The 21,004-nt window shown below is 59.8% G+C and overlaps 1 protein-coding gene across 2 annotated transcripts in view; it reads left to right on the top strand.

Moving 5' to 3' along the window:
- LOC140002946 (uncharacterized) overlaps positions 1-11,298 on the top strand; it is a 34,934-nt gene extending 23,636 nt beyond the window's left edge. The window contains exon 2 of one of the 2 annotated variants that reach the window (XM_072041037.1): positions 6,745-11,298. The gene's annotated coding sequence lies outside the window, so the exon portion shown is untranslated. Of the gene's footprint in view, positions 1-6,689 lie in introns of both variants that reach the window. The other variant, XM_072041036.1, reaches the window with a different exon arrangement.
- Positions 11,299-21,004: the final 9,706 nt, after the last annotated feature.

Here is a 21,004-nt window from a genome sequence, read left to right as displayed (position 1 = left end):
CTGGTCCCCAGTTCCTGGTCCCCAGTTCCTGGTCCCCAGTTCCTGGTCCCCAGTTCCTGGTCCCCAGTTCCTGGTCCCCAGTTCCTGGTCCCCAGTTCCTGGTCCCCAGTTCCTGGTCCCCAGTTCCTGGTCCCCAGTTCCTGGTCCCCAGTTCCTGGTCCCCAGTTCCTGGTCCCCAGTTCCTGGTCCCCAGTTCCTGGTCCCCAGTTCCTGGTCCCCAGTTCCTGGTCCCCAGTTCCTGGTCCCCAGTTCCTGGTCCCCAGTTCCTGGTCCCCAGTTCCTGGTCCCCAGTTCCTGGTCCCCAGTTCCTGGTCCCCAGTTCCTGGTCCCCAGTTCCTGGTCCCCAGTTCCTGGTCCCCAGTTCCTGGTCCCCAGTTCCTGGTCCCCAGTTCCTGGTCCCCAGTTCCTGGTCCCCAGTTCCTGGTCCCCAGTTCCTGGTCCCCAGTTCCTGGTCCCCAGTTCCTGGTCCCCAGTTCCTGGTCCCCAGTTCCTGGTCCCCAGTTCCTGGTCCCCAGTTCCTGGTCCCCAGTTCCTGGTCCCCAGTTCCTGGTCCCCAGTTCCTGGTCCCCAGTTCCTGGTCCCCAGTTCCTGGTCCCCAGTTCCTGGTCCCCAGTTCCTGGTCCCCAGTTCCTGGTCCCCAGTTCCTGGTCCCCAGTTCCTGGTCCCCAGTTCCTGGTCCCCAGTTCCTGGTCCCCAGTTCCTGGTCCCCAGTTCCTGGTCCCCAGTTCCTGGTCCCCAGTTCCTGGTCCCCAGTTCCTGGTCCCCAGTTCCTGGTCCCCAGTTCCTGGTCCCCAGTTCCTGGTCCCCAGTTCCTGGTCCCCAGTTCCTGGTCCCCAGTTCCTGGTCCCCAGTTCCTGGTCCCCAGTTCCTGGTCCCCAGTTCCTGGTCCCCAGTTCCTGGTCCCCAGTTCCTGGTCCCCAGTTCCTGGTCCCCAGTTCCTGGTCCCCAGTTCCTGGTCCCCAGTTCCTGGTCCCCAGTTCCTGGTCCCCAGTTCCTGGTCCCCAGTTCCTGGTCCCCAGTTCCTGGTCCCCAGTTCCTGGTCCCCAGTTCCTGGTCCCCAGTTCCTGGTCCCCAGTTCCTGGTCCCCAGTTCCTGGTCCCCAGTTCCTGGTCCCCAGTTCCTGGTCCCCAGTTCCTGGTCCCCAGTTCCTGGTCCCCAGTTCCTGGTCCCCAGTTCCTGGTCCCCAGTTCCTGGTCCCCAGTTCCTGGTCCCCAGTTCCTGGTCCCCAGTTCCTGGTCCCCAGTTCCTGGTCCCCAGTTCCTGGTCCCCAGTTCCTGGTCCCCAGTTCCTGGTCCCCAGTTCCTGGTCCCCAGTTCCTGGTCCCCAGTTCCTGGTCCCCAGTTCCTGGTCCCCAGTTCCTGGTCCCCAGTTCCTGGTCCCCAGTTCCTGGTCCCCAGTTCCTGGTCCCCAGTTCCTGGTCCCCAGTTCCTGGTCCCCAGTTCCTGGTCCCCAGTTCCTGGTCCCCAGTTCCTGGTCCCCAGTTCCTGGTCCCCAGTTCCTGGTCCCCAGTTCCTGGTCCCCAGTTCCTGGTCCCCAGTTCCTGGTCCCCAGTTCCTGGTCCCCAGTTCCTGGTCCCCAGTTCCTGGTCCCCAGTTCCTGGTCCCCAGTTCCTGGTCCCCAGTTCCTGGTCCCCAGTTCCTGGTCCCCAGTTCCTGGTCCCCAGTTCCTGGTCCCCAGTTCCTGGTCCCCAGTTCCTGGTCCCCAGTTCCTGGTCCCCAGTTCCTGGTCCCCAGTTCCTGGTCCCCAGTTCCTGGTCCCCAGTTCCTGGTCCCCAGTTCCTGGTCCCCAGTTCCTGGTCCCCAGTTCCTGGTCCCCAGTTCCTGGTCCCCAGTTCCTGGTCCCCAGTTCCTGGTCCCCAGTTCCTGGTCCCCAGTTCCTGGTCCCCAGTTCCTGGTCCCCAGTTCCTGGTCCCCAGTTCCTGGTCCCCAGTTCCTGGTCCCCAGTTCCTGGTCCCCAGTTCCTGGTCCCCAGTTCCTGGTCCCCAGTTCCTGGTCCCCAGTTCCTGGTCCCCAGTTCCTGGTCCCCAGTTCCTGGTCCCCAGTTCCTGGTCCCCAGTTCCTGGTCCCCAGTTCCTGGTCCCCAGTTCCTGGTCCCCAGTTCCTGGTCCCCAGTTCCTGGTCCCCAGTTCCTGGTCCCCAGTTCCTGGTCCCCAGTTCCTGGTCCCCAGTTCCTGGTCCCCAGTTCCTGGTCCCCAGTTCCTGGTCCCCAGTTCCTGGTCCCCAGTTCCTGGTCCCCAGTTCCTGGTCCCCAGTTCCTGGTCCCCAGTTCCTGGTCCCCAGTTCCTGGTCCCCAGTTCCTGGTCCCCAGTTCCTGGTCCCCAGTTCCTGGTCCCCAGTTCCTGGTCCCCAGTTCCTGGTCCCCAGTTCCTGGTCCCCAGTTCCTGGTCCCCAGTTCCTGGTCCCCAGTTCCTGGTCCCCAGTTCCTGGTCCCCAGTTCCTGGTCCCCAGTTCCTGGTCCCCAGTTCCTGGTCCCCAGTTCCTGGTCCCCAGTTCCTGGTCCCCAGTTCCTGGTCCCCAGTTCCTGGTCCCCAGTTCCTGGTCCCCAGTTCCTGGTCCCCAGTTCCTGGTCCCCAGTTCCTGGTCCCCAGTTCCTGGTCCCCAGTTCCTGGTCCCCAGTTCCTGGTCCCCAGTTCCTGGTCCCCAGTTCCTGGTCCCCAGTTCCTGGTCCCCAGTTCCTGGTCCCCAGTTCCTGGTCCCCAGTTCCTGGTCCCCAGTTCCTGGTCCCCAGTTCCTGGTCCCCAGTTCCTGGTCCCCAGTTCCTGGTCCCCAGTTCCTGGTCCCCAGTTCCTGGTCCCCAGTTCCTGGTCCCCAGTTCCTGGTCCCCAGTTCCTGGTCCCCAGTTCCTGGTCCCCAGTTCCTGGTCCCCAGTTCCTGGTCCCCAGTTCCTGGTCCCCAGTTCCTGGTCCCCAGTTCCTGGTCCCCAGTTCCTGGTCCCCAGTTCCTGGTCCCCAGTTCCTGGTCCCCAGTTCCTGGTCCCCAGTTCCTGGTCCCCAGTTCCTGGTCCCCAGTTCCTGGTCCCCAGTTCCTGGTCCCCAGTTCCTGGTCCCCAGTTCCTGGTCCCCAGTTCCTGGTCCCCAGTTCCTGGTCCCCAGTTCCTGGTCCCCAGTTCCTGGTCCCCAGTTCCTGGTCCCCAGTTCCTGGTCCCCAGTTCCTGGTCCCCAGTTCCTGGTCCCCAGTTCCTGGTCCCCAGTTCCTGGTCCCCAGTTCCTGGTCCCCAGTTCCTGGTCCCCAGTTCCTGGTCCCCAGTTCCTGGTCCCCAGTTCCTGGTCCCCAGTTCCTGGTCCCCAGTTCCTGGTCCCCAGTTCCTGGTCCCCAGTTCCTGGTCCCCAGTTCCTGGTCCCCAGTTCCTGGTCCCCAGTTCCTGGTCCCCAGTTCCTGGTCCCCAGTTCCTGGTCCCCAGTTCCTGGTCCCCAGTTCCTGGTCCCCAGTTCCTGGTCCCCAGTTCCTGGTCCCCAGTTCCTGGTCCCCAGTTCCTGGTCCCCAGTTCCTGGTCCCCAGTTCCTGGTCCCCAGTTCCTGGTCCCCAGTTCCTGGTCCCCAGTTCCTGGTCCCCAGTTCCTGGTCCCCAGTTCCTGGTCCCCAGTTCCTGGTCCCCAGTTCCTGGTCCCCAGTTCCTGGTCCCCAGTTCCTGGTCCCCAGTTCCTGGTCCCCAGTTCCTGGTCCCCAGTTCCTGGTCCCCAGTTCCTGGTCCCCAGTTCCTGGTCCCCAGTTCCTGGTCCCCAGTTCCTGGTCCCCAGTTCCTGGTCCCCAGTTCCTGGTCCCCAGTTCCTGGTCCCCAGTTCCTGGTCCCCAGTTCCTGGTCCCCAGTTCCTGGTCCCCAGTTCCTGGTCCCCAGTTCCTGGTCCCCAGTTCCTGGTCCCCAGTTCCTGGTCCCCAGTTCCTGGTCCCCAGTTCCTGGTCCCCAGTTCCTGGTCCCCAGTTCCTGGTCCCCAGTTCCTGGTCCCCAGTTCCTGGTCCCCAGTTCCTGGTCCCCAGTTCCTGGTCCCCAGTTCCTGGTCCCCAGTTCCTGGTCCCCAGTTCCTGGTCCCCAGTTCCTGGTCCCCAGTTCCTGGTCCCCAGTTCCTGGTCCCCAGTTCCTGGTCCCCAGTTCCTGGTCCCCAGTTCCTGGTCCCCAGTTCCTGGTCCCCAGTTCCTGGTCCCCAGTTCCTGGTCCCCAGTTCCTGGTCCCCAGTTCCTGGTCCCCAGTTCCTGGTCCCCAGTTCCTGGTCCCCAGTTCCTGGTCCCCAGTTCCTGGTCCCCAGTTCCTGGTCCCCAGTTCCTGGTCCCCAGTTCCTGGTCCCCAGTTCCTGGTCCCCAGTTCCTGGTCCCCAGTTCCTGGTCCCCAGTTCCTGGTCCCCAGTTCCTGGTCCCCAGTTCCTGGTCCCCAGTTCCTGGTCCCCAGTTCCTGGTCCCCAGTTCCTGGTCCCCAGTTCCTGGTCCCCAGTTCCTGGTCCCCAGTTCCTGGTCCCCAGTTCCTGGTCCCCAGTTCCTGGTCCCCAGTTCCTGGTCCCCAGTTCCTGGTCCCCAGTTCCTGGTCCCCAGTTCCTGGTCCCCAGTTCCTGGTCCCCAGTTCCTGGTCCCCAGTGGTATCCCAAGCAAGCTGCTCCATTACCTTTCCAGGGACACAGGTGAGACTGACTGACCTGCAGTTTCCCAGATCCATCAGAAAATTGTCCTCAACGCATATTAGGAACCGTTTGATTTCCTCGTGCCTGTTCGAATTGTTTACCCAGCAGATGTCTGGTAATTGAAGTCCCCCATGTGGACCAGTGCTCGTGATTGTGAGGCTACTAGCAGCTGCTTGTAGAAGGCCTCGTCGACTTCCTCCTCCTGATCTAGAGACCTGTAGTAGACCCCCACCACCATGTCTCCTATACAAGCCCACCCTTTTTTTTTTTTTTTTTACTCACAATCTCTCCACCTGTCCATCACTCTCCCCCAGCTGGAGCTGGGTACACTCTAATTGCTTCCTCACATAAGGGCAACCCCACACCCTCGCTTCCCCAGCCTCTCTCTCCTAAAGAGGATGTAGCCCTCCATGATTGTGTTCCAGTCATGTGAGCTGTCCCACCACATCTCAGTGATCGCAATGAGATCGTGGCCCTGTGTCCGAACGCAGACCTAGAGCTCATCCTGTTTATTTCCCATGCTCCGTGCACAGGCCCTTTAGGGAAGCAGCAGGTACAGTTACCCCGGGGGGGTTGCAAGAAGAAGATACTGGACGGGGGATTGGGAACGCTACCTTCTCTGAGGAGCCCTCAGACAATCCTATGGGAGAGCTCAGAAGTTTTTCCCTGTCTTCAACAGTGACAGTGGTGTGAAATGTGTTCATCTGATCCGTGGCAGTATGGAACAATGCTAGGGCTGCATGGTATGATGAATGTGACCTTCTGTCCTACAGTCCCTTCTATAAGCACAAGTCTAAGAAAAACAGAGTGGTTAGTGTACATGTATGTAGTTCTTGTACCTTGCAAAGGAATGGTTTAGCAATTCGTGTCAATAGAGAGCTTGAAGGGAAATGTATTTGTAGGCTTTTACTTGAAGTCTCTGATATCTGGGGGGGTTCAGAATAGCTGCTAACTATTATGACTATTGCATGGGACACTATGCAAGTCTCTGGTATCTGGCCAGGAGACTAAGGAGACAGGGAAAGCTGAAGAACGACTAAAAGACAAAGCTTGCAGGGGATGCTGCACAAGTCTCTTACAGCCGAGCTGGACAAAGGAGAAGGACCAGAGGGAGGAAGACTATGAGCCTTCAGCATGAGAGACCCCCAGAGGGACCACCGGAGACTGTTACGCATGCTCCAGTAGGAGGGTTTGGATTCCGGAAACTAATTATAATAACCCTGTGGTTTTTTTTTTAGAAGCAGTAATGAATATGTGTTAGCCTAGGAGCATAAAAATCAGCTGCTTGATGTAACTGGTGTGCATCTTGGTGGAGCAGAGATTCCCGGCGCACCCAGCGCAGTTTGCTTACCTCTATTCCTTTAATAAATTGTAAACTTTGATTATAGTCCTATTTTGAAGACTGAGCCATTTATAACAGTAGTGAGGACTTCCCCCAGCCCTTCTCTGTCACCTTTAGCTCCCCTCCCTTCCCCCATCAAACCTGGTTTAAAGCCCTGGTAATCAGCCCTGAGAGCTTGCTCCCCAGCACACTTGTGCCCCACTTGCCCAGTCCTGGTCCCCAGATTTTTGCGCCAGGAACATGATTCCACAGAGCCTTCAAGCCTTTCTGTAGCTTTAAAGATGCTGAAACGATCCCTGGCTTAAGAAGAACTAGTTCCTCGCCTGGCACTACGAATCGTTGCTTAGGGCTAAAAGCTGAGGCTCTTGTCTGTTACGTGAACAGCCAGGGAGACTCGGCCTCCCTTCTCTGTTGAGTTCGGTGCTGCCTACCCTTAACATTTTCAGTACTCAGTAGCGTCCCCCAGGCTCTTGTATTTTGAGAGGGATTGCACTCCCCTTACATCATATGGGAATCCCAGTTTTCTGTCTCAAGGGTGAATAGTGTAAGGCACTTCTGAATCATTGCAGGTTGTCGTTGTTGTCCATTGCCGTGTAAATTAAGGTCATGCAAGTACCTTCTACTGTTTCTTCTTCCCTTTCATTTGTTGTCTGGTTTCTACCAAATATTAACATATTTGGTGAAATGCCTTAAAACAACATTACTTTTTAATTAACAACTGTTTTTTTTTTTTTCTCTCTAGGTCTGCCAGTAGCTGACAGAGTAGAAAGGTGTGCTTCTCTCTCTTTTTTGTATAGAGTTAGAGGCAAGCCTGATATCTAGCCAAGATGGACAAAGGAGAAGGAGAAGGACAAAGCCTGGGAGGAAGACTATGAGCCTTCAGCACGAGAGACCCCCAGAGGGACCACCGGGGACTGATATGCATGTGCCAGTGGGAGGGTTCAGAATCCAGGAACTAATTATAATAACACTGCCTTTTCTAGAAGTAGTAATGAACATGTATTAGCCTAGGAGCAGAAAAAGCTGCCGCCTGATGTAACGTGTGTGCGTGTTGGAGGAGCCCAGACTCCCCGCGCACCCAGCGCTCTTTACTTGCCTTTTTTATTAACCCCATAAATAAATCTCATAAAGCTAAGTTGACTCGGAATTTATAACAGTATGATGAAAAGTGTTGCACTCCAAGTTGGGAAGGGGAGAGGAAAATGCTCATGTATACGTGAGAATTGTACTCAGACAGCTGATTACACCTTTGCATACACCTTTTAAGGGAAAACTTTAAACCCGAGAAGCAACAGGCAGTTTTCTACGTTTCTTGATATGGTAACATGATATATGATATAGGTATGATATCAAAGGATGATATCATACCTGTAGTCTGCTGCAGGCTGAAAAGTAGCCTGTGCCTCAGGTACCGTTTTATGCCTTTGCTTTTGCTACTACATCCCCGTAAGCCTTCAAAAGAGAAATGAAATCATCCTACCAGAAGAAACACTGTCCAGAAGACACTTGAGTTTTTAGGGCCTGAATTCTCACTGAAACCAAAGGCAGGGATATAACTGACCTGAAGAAAGAGGCTTTAATCTCTCCTGGCTTGTTTACTCCTGAAGGAGCGTGAAAGAGATGCGTGTCCTTGTACGTGAAGAGGAGGTGAAGGAACAGCTAGTGCAAGGAACACACAAATCCGTTGCGCCAGACTAATAGGTGGCTGGCTCTGAGCTGGGAGACTGCAACAGAAGCACAGAACTATCTAGGTTGGAAGAGACCTCCAAGATCATCGAGTCCAACCTCTGACCTAACACTAACCAGTCCTCCACTAAACCATATCACTGAGCTCTACATCTAAATGTCTTTTAAAGACACCCAGGGATGGTGACTCCACCACTTCCCTGAGCAGCCTGTTCCAATGTCTAACAACCCTTTTGGTAAAGAAGTTCTTCCTAAGATCCAACCTAAAACTCCCCTGGGGCAACTTTAGCCCATTCCCCCTCGTCCTGTCACCAGGCACGTGGGAGAACAGACCAACCCCCACCTCGCTACAGCCGCCTTTAAGGTACCTGTAGAGAGCAATAAGGTCGCCCCGAGCCTCCTCTTCTCCGGGAGGAACAAGCGGCTCCCTCAGCCGCTCCTCGTGGGACTTGTTCTCCAGACCCCTCACCAGCTTCATTGCCCTTCTCTGGACTCGCTCAAGCACCTCGATGTCCTTCTTGTAGAGAGGGGCCCAAAACTGAACACAGTACTCGAGGTGCGGCCTCACCAGAGACAAGTACAGGGGGACAATCACTTCCCTAGCCCTGCTGGCCACGCTGCTTCTTATACAAGCCAGGATGCCGTTGGCTTTCTCGGCCACCTGAGCACACTGCTGGCTCATATTCAGCCCACTATCAACCAATACTCCCAGGTCCTTCTCTGCCAGGCAGCTCTCCAACCATTCCTCTCCCAGTCTGTAGCTCTGCTTGGGGTTATTGCACCCCAGGTGGAGGACCCGGCACTTGGCCTTGTTGAACGTCATGCAGTTGACCTCAGCCCATCGGTGCAGCCTATCCAGATCCTCCTGCAGAGCCTTCCTACCCTTGAGCAGATCGACACACGCACCTAACTTGGTGTCATCTGCGAACTTACTGAGGGTGCACTCAATGCCTTCATCCAGATCATCAATGAAGATATTAAAGAGGACCGGCCCCAGCACCGAGCCCTGGGGAATGCCACTAGTGACCGGCCTCCAACTGGATTTGACTCCATTCACCACGACTCTTTGGGCCCGGCTATCCAGCCAGTTTCTAACTCAACAAAGCATACGCCAGTCCAAGCCAAGAGCAGCCAGTTTCTTGAGGAGAATGCTGTGGGAGACGGTGTCAAAAGCCTTGCTGAAGTCAAGGTAGACCACATCCACAGCCTTTCCCTCATCCACCAAGCGCATCACTTTGTCATAGAAGGAGATCAGGTTCGTCAAGCAGGACCTGCCTTTCATAAACCCATGCTGACTGGGCCTGATTGCCTGCTTGTCCTGCAAGTGCTGCGTGATGACTCTCAAGATAATCTGCTCCATGAGCTTCCCTGGCACTGAGGTCAAACTGACAGGCCTATAGTTTCCCGGGTCTGCCCTCCAGCCCTTCATGTAGATGGGCGTCATGTTTGCTAGCCACCAGTCAACTGGGACATCCCCCGATAGCCAGGACTGCAGATAAATGATGGAAAGCGGCTTGGCCAGCTCCTCTGCCAGTTCTCTCAGTACCCTTGGGTGGATCCCAACCGGCCCCATCGACTTGCGCACATCCAAGTGCCATAGCAGGTCGCTAACCATTTATTTGTGGATAGTGAGGGCCACATCCTGCTCCCCATCCCCTTCCGCCAGCTCAGGGTACTGGGTATCCGGAGAACAACCAGTATTGCCGCTAAAGACTGAGGCAAAGAAGGCATTAAGCACCTCCGCCTTTTCCTCACCTTTTGTAACAACGTTTCCCCCCGCATCCAGTAAAGGATGGAGATTCTCCTTAATCCTCCGTTTTGCATTGATATATTTGTAAAAAGATTTTTTGTTGTCTTTAACGGCAGCAGCCAGGTTGAGCTCCAGATGAGCTTAGGCCTTTCTAATTTTGTCCCTGCACAGCCTTGTAACATCCTTATAGTCCTCCTCAGTGTCCCGCCCTTTTTTCCAAAGATTGTAAACCCTCTTTTTTCTCCTAAGCTCAGGCTGCAACTCTCTGTTGAGCCAGGCTGTTCTTCTTCCACACTGGCTCGTCTTTGGGCACGTGGGGACAGACCGCTCCTGCGCCATTAAGATTTCCCTCTTGAAGAGCGCCCAGCCTTCCTGGACTCCTCTGCCCTTCAGAACCGCCTCCCAAGGGACTCTACCAACCAGTGTCCTGAGCAGCTCAAAGTCAGTCCTCCGGAACTCCAGTACAGCGGTTTTACTGGTCCCCTTCCTGGCCTCGCCAAGAATAGAGAACTCCACCATTTCGTGGTCACTCTGCCCAAGACAGCTTCCGACCACCACATCTCCCACCAGTCCTTCTCTGTTTGTGAAGAGAAGGTCTAGCGGGGCGCCACCCCTGGTAGGCTCACTAACCAGCTGCATCAGGAAACTACCTTCCACAGAAACCTCCTAGACTGCTTTCTCTGGGCTGTGTTGTGCTTCCAGGATATGTCAGGGAAGATGAAGTCCCCCATGAGAACAAGCGCCGATGATTTTGCAACTTCTGTCAGTTGCCTGTAGAACTCCTCATCCGTCTCCTCATCCTGGTTCGGCGGTCTATAACAGACCCCGACCAGGACGCTAGCCTTGTTGGCCTTCCCACTGATCCTAACCCAAAGGGACTCAACCTTGCCATTCCCAGCCTCGAGTTCCACAACATCGAAAGACTCTCTCATATAGAGAGCCACACCACCACCCCTTCTGTGCTGCCTGTCCCTTCTGAAGAGCTTATAGCCAGGCATTGCAGCACTCCAGTCATGAGACTGGTCCCACCACGTCTCCGTGACGGCAACCAAGTCGTAGCCTGCCTGCTGCATGATGGCTTCCAGCTCCTCCTGTTTGTTACCCATGCTGCGTGCATTGGTGTAGATGCACTTCAGCTGGGCCATTGCCTTATCCCCCGGCCTTGCCATTGTTCCCCCTGGCACAGCTCCAACAAGCCTTGAGCGAATGAACGGCTGTGCGAACGGCTGTGTGGTGCTTAGCTGCCGGCTAGGGGAAACCATGACAACAGCAATGTAGTCATGTAACCAAATTGAAGCCAAAACTTTCAGCCCGGTCCTTGACCTGAACAGGGAGTGAGGATTCGTATCCTGGCATTTATACATGATAGTTTATGTGCAGCCAAAGTAAATACTGCAGTCGGAGGTCACGGCGCTAGATTTTTAAAAGTCCGGCATAAAGAAGAGATCTCAGAAAAGCAAATTTAAGCAACATTAATGTCAAGCAAAGTCTTTCTGATTGCTATATTCTGTTGGGAATTGGCATAATTGTTCGATCTAAGCTTGCTTTAAGCAACCAGGGGTAGGCCTTAGAAATCTCAGGGCCTGCTGTAGCTGAGCAAACCAAGCTGCCAGAGTAACTGTGAGAAGCTCCCACGGCAATGACTCCCACATCACCCAAATAAGGAACTCAGAAAATATTGTTATCAGCAGCTGGCCTCAAGGACTAGGTCTACGCGACCGTTAAGCACAAAGGGGGTTGTTTTCCTAACTTCTAATCAAAAGGGGGGGTTCTTTTCTTGCAGGTGGTGTTATTTTCTTAACGGTTTGTCTGGGTGCTTTTGACCAATAATCTTGTCTGAAACACTGTCCACCCCTGTAAAATTCACTATAAAAGTTGGGCTATTCGGGCAATAAAATGGTGAAGCATGATCTGACTCTGCTGGTGTTACATCAAGCATCTGATTTTTATGCTCCTAGACTAATACATATTCATTACTACTTCTAAAAAAATAGATTATTATAATTAGCTTCCGGGGTCCAGTTCCTCCTACTGGAGCATGCGCATCAGTCTCCTCTGGGGGTCTCTAGGGGTCTTTCATGCTGAAAGCTCGTAGTCTTCCTCTCACCTCTGTACTCACTTGGCACAATTCCAAGTTTATAGAACACTTTCTGCAGGTCTTGTCTCCCAACCGTCCTTCAGCTTCTTTTTCCTTCCTCTTAATCTCTTGGCCCCCTGGCCAGATACCAAAGATCCACATAGTATCCCATAACAGTCACTAGTTGTTATCAGTTGTTCTGAAACTCCTAGACATCAAACACAAACAGCTTTCTTATTTGACGCTTCACGAGTAATTAAAACATTCTTCCCCAGCCATTCACAGACACATCTATAGCAGTGTTAAGTTAATCTCGAAGAAGACAGGAAAAAAGGCTGTAACTGTTAGAAATAGAAGTCCGGAATAACAAAAGCAAACAGGTTCATAAATTTAAGGAGTGTTTTCTGAAGACGTGATAAATTGACTAGAATGAGGGGGAGACTGGGACTCACTGCATCTGAGGTTCAAGAATTAAATTGCCAGTGCAGGACCCAGAGGCAGACAGGATTCAAACAGAATTGTTCTTTATGGACACGAATTGTTAACACATTCCTCACAGAGGTCATGGCGCTAGATTTTTAAAAGTCCAGCATAAAGAAGAGATCTTAGAAAAGCAAATTTAAGCAACATTAATGTCAAGCAAAGTCTTTCTGATTGCTATATTCTTTATCTGTCGTGACTAGACAGATGAAAATCTCTGACGGCAATTTTGCCTTTTAGGTCATTTTCTTTTTTATTTTATTTAAGTTTATTGATCTTATTTTAACAGGCTCTGTACTAATTTTCCTCACAGAATGACTAGCAGAAATATGAGCCTTACGTGCCTTTTGTATTTAATTCATTAGGTCAACTCTAACCTCTAAGCCAGGTTATTTCTATTAGCAATAAGGAGCAATGGAACCTTAAACATCGAAACCTAGGTTGATGAGCCTATTCCACAAGGTCTCATGACTCCACACATGTGAAGTGAAATCTGCCAGGTGGGGATCATTTGACCTTTGCTATAAAGGAAGCATGAGGAGTATGGGAAGACTTGCCACTCCAGGGGAGTATGAGGTTCAGGTTACTTAGGGTGCTTTTCTACTGTCCTGGTGAAATGCTGTCCTGGTGAAATGGAATCAGTGTTCCTAAGTAGGCTGCTTTTTCATCATGTTTTCTACAATCTCTGTGAAATAGTTTGGGACACTCTATGAGCTAGTAACATCGGTGGTGACTATCCAGAATGGGAAAACCCTGGTGGTGCTACTTCCCCATGAAGTTGTGTGGTACTTAGTAAAATTCCGAAGCTGGCAGGTAAGTGCTCCTGGGTTAAAAATTTGATATGGGTTGGGGAGCCTGAGAATTTCTTTGACCGTGTCTGTAACAGGGCCCTGAGTCCTCCAATATATTGATGTTATCAAAACTAGCATCCGCTACTAAGACTAAAGAACAATATCACAGATTATCTTCACTTAATCAAATCTGCTTTCCACAGGTAGCAGTCGTTTATGGCACCAATTTGGTCAGCTAGATGTACAGAACAGGGAAAACCTTAAAACATCTAAGATATTGCTTATCTTCTCAAAATGATGTTGTGATGTGATTAACTCCTGTCCCTCAGGAGACATACAGTATGGTATAATTGCCATGCTCGTGCAGTCTGGCTTGTCAAAGATATAATCGCTTTGTTTTTTTTTCTGAGTGTATGAAAGCACAGCTTCATATAAAAGCCTGCCTCCTGGAAGTGAGATGTAAAAATGAGGTGAAGTTGGCAAAGCATAAAGAAGCTAGATAATGCTTGTCAGTTCTTGTAAAAAAATTAGTTCTTATTCTTGAATGTTTACTTTGAAAAGTAAGTATGTGCTGAAAGTTGCATGTTGATTGTTTGATTCTGCAAAGCTATCATATCTGTGCCTGAATTAAGTCCTAGTTACAAAGGTATGCCTCTGCACTAAGTGGGCAAAGACAGCATAGAAGAGAATAAAGGGGATTTGTCTGAATTTATTTTTTACATTTTTTTTTGTCTGTAAGTGTGGACCTTGTTTTTTTTATTTTCTTTTTCCATTTCCAGCTTGGATTTCTTGAATGCTTCTCACGTTCAGCTATGGGGGATAAGCAAAACACAGCTACTGAAAAGCATATTTGCACTAAGATTTAGGATTTGTCTCTCCTGTCTTAAGTTGAGGTTCATAACCACCTATTTTAGGTTTAGTGCCTTTAGGTTCTCATCCTCAGGCATATATCTTAGGAGTGCATGGCATAGGTCTGATGCATGCCACTGTACCAGTGCCTTATTTCTCTCTGATAAATATAGACTCTAAAAGTCTCTGTAGATGTTTAAAATGAAGTTGCCGTTTACAAAGAGGGGTTTATATCGACTTGATTGCAATTAAGACTACGGCTGGTCCATTTGCACCTGCCTCCAACTGGACATCTAGCTTATAGATAGCTCTTTTTTTTTAATTTCAAGGAAAAATGGATGGGTAATTAGATGATAGTATCGAGGCAGTACTATTCCACATACCTACAGGCAACTTGGGAACTTGGGTTTTTTAAGGTTTCTGTCATGTGACCATGGATAACACATGGGCCCGAGTCCTCCAGGGCCCGAGTCCTCCAGGGCCCGAGTCCTCCAGGGCCCGAGTCCTCCAGGGCCCGAGTCCTCCAGGGCCCGAGTCCTCCAGGGCCCGAGTCCTCCAGGGCCCGAGTCCTCCAGGGCCCGAGTCCTCCAGGGCCCGAGTCCTCCAGGGCCCGAGTCCTCCAGGGCCCGAGTCCTCCAGGGCCCGAGTCCTCCAGGGCCCGAGTCCTCCAGGGCCCGAGTCCTCCAGGGCCCGAGTCCTCCAGGGCCCGAGTCCTCCAGGGCCCGAGTCCTCCAGGGCCCGAGTCCTCCAGGGCCCGAGTCCTCCAGGGCCCGAGTCCTCCAGGGCCCGAGTCCTCCAGGGCCCGAGTCCTCCAGGGCCCGAGTCCTCCAGGGCCCGAGTCCTCCAGGGCCCGAGTCCTCCAGGGCCCGAGTCCTCCAGGGCCCGAGTCCTCCAGGGCCCGAGTCCTCCAGGGCCCGAGTCCTCCAGGGCCCGAGTCCTCCAGGGCCCGAGTCCTCCAGGGCCCGAGTCCTCCAGGGCCCGAGTCCTCCAGGGCCCGAGTCCTCCAGGGCCCGAGTCCTCCAGGGCCCGAGTCCTCCAGGGCCCGAGTCCTCCAGGGCCCGAGTCCTCCAGGGCCCGAGTCCTCCAGGGCCCGAGTCCTCCAGGGCCCGAGTCCTCCAGGGCCCGAGTCCTCCAGGGCCCGAGTCCTCCAGGGCCCGAGTCCTCCAGGGCCCGAGTCCTCCAGGGCCCGAGTCCTCCAGGGCCCGAGTCCTCCAGGGCCCGAGTCCTCCAGGGCCCGAGTCCTCCAGGGCCCGAGTCCTCCAGGGCCCGAGTCCTCCAGGGCCCGAGTCCTCCAGGGCCCGAGTCCTCCAGGGCCCGAGTCCTCCAGGGCCCGAGTCCTCCAGGGCCCGAGTCCTCCAGGGCCCGAGTCCTCCAGGGCCCGAGTCCTCCAGGGCCCGAGTCCTCCAGGGCCCGAGTCCTCCAGGGCCCGAGTCCTCCAGGGCCCGAGTCCTCCAGGGCCCGAGTCCTCCAGGGCCCGAGTCCTCCAGGGCCCGAGTCCTCCAGGGCCCGAGTCCTCCAGGGCCCGAGTCCTCCAGGGCCCGAGTCCTCCAGGGCCCGAGTCCTCCAGGGCCCGAGTCCTCCAGGGCCCGAGTCCTCCAGGGCCCGAGTCCTCCAGGGCCCGAGTCCTCCAGGGCCCGAGTCCTCCAGGGCCCGAGTCCTCCAGGGCCCGAGTCCTCCAGGGCCCGAGTCCTCCAGGGCCCGAGTCCTCCAGGGCCCGAGTCCTCCAGGGCCCGAGTCCTCCAGGGCCCGAGTCCTCCAGGGCCCGAGTCCTCCAGGGCCCGAGTCCTCCAGGGCCCGAGTCCTCCAGGGCCCGAGTCCTCCAGGGCCCGAGTCCTCCAGGGCCCGAGTCCTCCAGGGCCCGAGTCCTCCAGGGCCCGAGTCCTCCAGGGCCCGAGTCCTCCAGGGCCCGAGTCCTCCAGGGCCCGAGTCCTCCAGGGCCCGAGTCCTCCAGGGCCCGAGTCCTCCAGGGCCCGAGTCCTCCAGGGCCCGAGTCCTCCAGGGCCCGAGTCCTCCAGGGCCCGAGTCCTCCAGGGCCCGAGTCCTCCAGGGCCCGAGTCCTCCAGGGCCCGAGTCCTCCAGGGCCCGAGTCCTCCAGGGCCCGAGTCCTCCAGGGCCCGAGTCCTCCAGGGCCCGAGTCCTCCAGGGCCCGAGTCCTCCAGGGCCCGAGTCCTCCAGGGCCCGAGTCCTCCAGGGCCCGAGTCCTCCAGGGCCCGAGTCCTCCAGGGCCCGAGTCCTCCAGGGCCCGAGTCCTCCAGGGCCCGAGTCCTCCAGGGCCCGAGTCCTCCAGGGCCCGAGTCCTCCAGGGCCCGAGTCCTCCAGGGCCCGAGTCCTCCAGGGCCCGAGTCCTCCAGGGCCCGAGTCCTCCAGGGCCCGAGTCCTCCAGGGCCCGAGTCCTCCAGGGCCCGAGTCCTCCAGGGCCCGAGTCCTCCAGGGCCCGAGTCCTCCAGGGCCCGAGTCCTCCAGGGCCCGAGTCCTCCAGGGCCCGAGTCCTCCAGGGCCCGAGTCCTCCAGGGCCCGAGTCCTCCAGGGCCCGAGTCCTCCAGGGCCCGAGTCCTCCAGGGCCCGAGTCCTCCAGGGCCCGAGTCCTCCAGGGCCCGAGTCCTCCAGGGCCCGAGTCCTCCAGGGCCCGAGTCCTCCAGGGCCCGAGTCCTCCAGGGCCCGAGTCCTCCAGGGCCCGAGTCCTCCAGGGCCCGAGTCCTCCAGGGCCCGAGTCCTCCAGGGCCCGAGTCCTCCAGGGCCCGAGTCCTCCAGGGCCCGAGTCCTCCAGGGCCCGAGTCCTCCAGGGCCCGAGTCCTCCAGGGCCCGAGTCCTCCAGGGCCCGAGTCCTCCAGGGCCCGAGTCCTCCAGGGCCCGAGTCCTCCAGGGCCCGAGTCCTCCAGGGCCCGAGTCCTCCAGGGCCCGAGTCCTCCAGGGCCCGAGTCCTCCAGGGCCCGAGTCCTCCAGGGCCCGAGTCCTCCAGGGCCCGAGTCCTCCAGGGCCCGAGTCCTCCAGGGCCCGAGTCCTCCAGGGCCCGAGTCCTCCAGGGCCCGAGTCCTCCAGGGCCCGAGTCCTCCAGGGCCCGAGTCCTCCAGGGCCCGAGTCCTCCAGGGCCCGAGTCCTCCAGGGCCCGAGTCCTCCAGGGCCCGAGTCCTCCAGGGCCCGAGTCCTCCAGGGCCCGAGTCCTCCAGGGCCCGAGTCCTCCAGGGCCCGAGTCCTCCAGGGCCCGAGTCCTCCAGGGCCCGAGTCCTCCAGGGCCCGAGTCCTCCAGGGCCCGAGTCCTCCAGGGCCCGAGTCCTCCAGGGCCCGAGTCCTCCAGGGCCCGAGTCCTCCAGGGCCCGAGTCCTCCAGGGCCCGAGTCCTCCAGGGCCCGAGTCCTCCAGGGCCCGAGTCCTCCAGGGCCCGAGTCCTCCAGGGCCCGAGTCCTCCAGGGCCCGAGTCCTCCAGGGCCCGAGTCCTCCAGGGCCCGAGTCCTCCAGGGCCCGAGTCCTCCAGGGCCCGAGTCCTCCAGGGCCCGAGTCCTCCAGGGCCCGAGTCCTCCAGGGCCCGAGTCCTCCAGGGCCCGAGTCCTCCAGGGCCCGAGTCCTCCAGGGCCCGAGTCCTCCAGGGCCCGAGTCCTCCAGGGCCCGAGTCCTCCAGGGCCCGAGTCCTCCAGGGCCCGAGTCCTCCAGGGCCCGAGTCCTCCAGGGCCCGAGTCCTCCAGGGCCCGAGTCCTCCAGGGCCCGAGTCCTCCAGGGCCCGAGTCCTCCAGGGCCCGAGTCCTCCAGGGCCCGAGTCCTCCAGGGCCCGAGTCCTCCAGGGCCCGAGTCCTCCAGGGCCCGAGTCCTCCAGGGCCCGAGTCCTCCAGGGCCCGAGTCCTCCAGGGCCCGAGTCCTCCAGGGCCCGAGTCCTCCAGGGCCCGAGTCCTCCAGGGCCCGAGTCCTCCAGGGCCCGAGTCCTCCAGGGCCCGAGTCCTCCAGGGCCCGAGTCCTCCAGGGCCCGAGTCCTCCAGGGCCCGAGTCCTCCAGGGCCCGAGTCCTCCAGGGCCCGAGTCCTCCAGGGCCCGAGTCCTCCAGGGCCCGAGTCCTCCAGGGCCCGAGTCCTCCAGGGCCCGAGTCCTCCAGGGCCCGAGTCCTCCAGGGCCCGAGTCCTCCAGGGCCCGAGTCCTCCAGGGCCCGAGTCCTCCAGGGCCCGAGTCCTCCAGGGCCCGAGTCCTCCAGGGCCCGAGTCCTCCAGGGCCCGAGTCCTCCAGGGCCCGAGTCCTCCAGGGCCCGAGTCCTCCAGGGCCCGAGTCCTCCAGGGCCCGAGTCCTCCAGGGCCCGAGTCCTCCAGGGCCCGAGTCCTCCAGGGCCCGAGTCCTCCAGGGCCCGAGTCCTCCAGGGCCCGAGTCCTCCAGGGCCCGAGTCCTCCAGGGCCCGAGTCCTCCAGGGCCCGAGTCCTCCAGGGCCCGAGTCCTCCAGGGCCCGAGTCCTCCAGGGCCCGAGTCCTCCAGGGCCCGAGTCCTCCAGGGCCCGAGTCCTCCAGGGCCCGAGTCCTCCAGGGCCCGAGTCCTCCAGGGCCCGAGTCCTCCAGGGCCCGAGTCCTCCAGGGCCCGAGTCCTCCAGGGCCCGAGTCCTCCAGGGCCCGAGTCCTCCAGGGCCCGAGTCCTCCAGGGCCCGAGTCCTCCAGGGCCCGAGTCCTCCAGGGCCCGAGTCCTCCAGGGCCCGAGTCCTCCAGGGCCCGAGTCCTCCAGGGCCCGAGTCCTCCAGGGCCCGAGTCCTCCAGGGCCCGAGTCCTCCAGGGCCCGAGTCCTCCAGGGCCCGAGTCCTCCAGGGCCCGAGTCCTCCAGGGCCCGAGTCCTCCAGGGCCCGAGTCCTCCAGGGCCCGAGTCCTCCAGGGCCCGAGTCCTCCAGGGCCCGAGTCCTCCAGGGCCCGAGTCCTCCAGGGCCCGAGTCCTCCAGGGCCCGAGTCCTCCAGGGCCCGAGTCCTCCAGGGCCCGAGTCCTCCAGGGCCCGAGTCCTCCAGGGCCCGAGTCCTCCAGGGCCCGAGTCCTCCAGGGCCCGAGTCCTCCAGGGCCCGAGTCCTCCAGGGCCCGAGTCCTCCAGGGCCCGAGTCCTCCAGGGCCCGAGTCCTCCAGGGCCCGAGTCCTCCAGGGCCCGAGTCCTCCAGGGCCCGAGTCCTCCAGGGCCCGAGTCCTCCAGGGCCCGAGTCCTCCAGGGCCCGAGTCCTCCAGGGCCCGAGTCCTCCAGGGCCCGAGTCCTCCAGGGCCCGAGTCCTCCAGGGCCCGAGTCCTCCAGGGCCCGAGTCCTCCAGGGCCCGAGTCCTCCAGGGCCCGAGTCCTCCAGGGCCCGAGTCCTCCAGGGCCCGAGTCCTCCAGGGCCCGAGTCCTCCAGGGCCCGAGTCCTCCAGGGCCCGAGTCCTCCAGGGCCCGAGTCCTCCAGGGCCCGAGTCCTCCAGGGCCCGAGTCCTCCAGGGCCCGAGTCCTCCAGGGCCCGAGTCCTCCAGGGCCCGAGTCCTCCAGGGCCCGAGTCCTCCAGGGCCCGAGTCCTCCAGGGCCCGAGTCCTCCAGGGCCCGAGTCCTCCAGGGCCCGAGTCCTCCAGGGCCCGAGTCCTCCAGGGCCCGAGTCCTCCAGGGCCCGAGTCCTCCAGGGCCCGAGTCCTCCAGGGCCCGAGTCCTCCAGGGCCCGAGTCCTCCAGGGCCCGAGTCCTCCAGGGCCCGAGTCCTCCAGGGCCCGAGTCCTCCAGGGCCCGAGTCCTCCAGGGCCCGAGTCCTCCAGGGCCCGAGTCCTCCAGGGCCCGAGTCCTCCAGGGCCCGAGTCCTCCAGGGCCCGAGTCCTCCAGGGCCCGAGTCCTCCAGGGCCCGAGTCCTCCAGGGCCCGAGTCCTCCAGGGCCCGAGTCCTCCAGGGCCCGAGTCCTCCAGGGCCCGAGTCCTCCAGGGCCCGAGTCCTCCAGGGCCCGAGTCCTCCAGGGCCCGAGTCCTCCAGGGCCCGAGTCCTCCAGGGCCCGAGTCCTCCAGGGCCCGAGTCCTCCAGGGCCCGAGTCCTCCAGGGCCCGAGTCCTCCAGGGCCCGAGTCCTCCAGGGCCCGAGTCCTCCAGGGCCCGAGTCCTCCAGGGCCCGAGTCCTCCAGGGCCCGAGTCCTCCAGGGCCCGAGTCCTCCAGGGCCCGAGTCCTCCAGGGCCCGAGTCCTCCAGGGCCCGAGTCCTCCAGGGCCCGAGTCCTCCAGGGCCCGAGTCCTCCAGGGCCCGAGTCCTCCAGGGCCCGAGTCCTCCAGGGCCCGAGTCCTCCAGGGCCCGAGTCCTCCAGGGCCCGAGTCCTCCAGGGCCCGAGTCCTCCAGGGCCCGAGTCCTCCAGGGCCCGAGTCCTCCAGGGCCCGAGTCCTCCAGGGCCCGAGTCCTCCAGGGCCCGAGTCCTCCAGGGCCCGAGTCCTCCAGGGCCCGAGTCCTCCAGGGCCCGAGTCCTCCAGGGCCCGAGTCCTCCAGGGCCCGAGTCCTCCAGGGCCCGAGTCCTCCAGGGCCCGAGTCCTCCAGGGCCCGAGTCCTCCAGGGCCCGAGTCCTCCAGGGCCCGAGTCCTCCAGGGCCCGAGTCCTCCAGGGCCCGAGTCCTCCAGGGCCCGAGTCCTCCAGGGCCCGAGTCCTCCAGGGCCCGAGTCCTCCAGGGCCCGAGTCCTCCAGGGCCCGAGTCCTCCAGGGCCCGAGTCCTCCAGGGCCCGAGTCCTCCAGGGCCCGAGTCCTCCAGGGCCCGAGTCCTCCAGGGCCCGAGTCCTCCAGGGCCCGAGTCCTCCAGGGCCCGAGTCCTCCAGGGCCCGAGTCCTCCAGGGCCCGAGTCCTCCAGGGCCCGAGTCCTCCAGGGCCCGAGTCCTCCAGGGCCCGAGTCCTCCAGGGCCCGAGTCCTCCAGGGCCCGAGTCCTCCAGGGCCCGAGTCCTCCAGGGCCCGAGTCCTCCAGGGCCCGAGTCCTCCAGGGCCCGAGTCCTCCAGGGCCCGAGTCCTCCAGGGCCCGAGTCCTCCAGGGCCCGAGTCCTCCAGGGCCCGAGTCCTCCAGGGCCCGAGTCCTCCAGGGCCCGAGTCCTCCAGGGCCCGAGTCCTCCAGGGCCCGAGTCCTCCAGGGCCCGAGTCCTCCAGGGCCCGAGTCCTCCAGGGCCCGAGTCCTCCAGGGCCCGAGTCCTCCAGGGCCCGAGTCCTCCAGGGCCCGAGTCCTCCAGGGCCCGAGTCCTCCAGGGCCCGAGTCCTCCAGGGCCCGAGTCCTCCAGGGCCCGAGTCCTCCAGGGCCCGAGTCCTCCAGGGCCCGAGTCCTCCAGGGCCCGAGTCCTCCAGGGCCCGAGTCCTCCAGGGCCCGAGTCCTCCAGGGCCCGAGTCCTCCAGGGCCCGAGTCCTCCAGGGCCCGAGTCCTCCAGGGCCCGAGTCCTCCAGGGCCCGAGTCCTCCAGGGCCCGAGTCCTCCAGGGCCCGAGTCCTCCAGGGCCCGAGTCCTCCAGGGCCCGAGTCCTCCAGG

The sequence above is a fragment of the Anas platyrhynchos genome, chromosome 7 (assembly GCF_047663525.1).
Source record: "Anas platyrhynchos isolate ZD024472 breed Pekin duck chromosome 7, IASCAAS_PekinDuck_T2T, whole genome shotgun sequence".
Lineage (NCBI taxonomy): Eukaryota > Metazoa > Chordata > Aves > Anseriformes > Anatidae > Anas > Anas platyrhynchos.
This window is presented reverse-complemented; position numbering and strand designations above follow the sequence as displayed.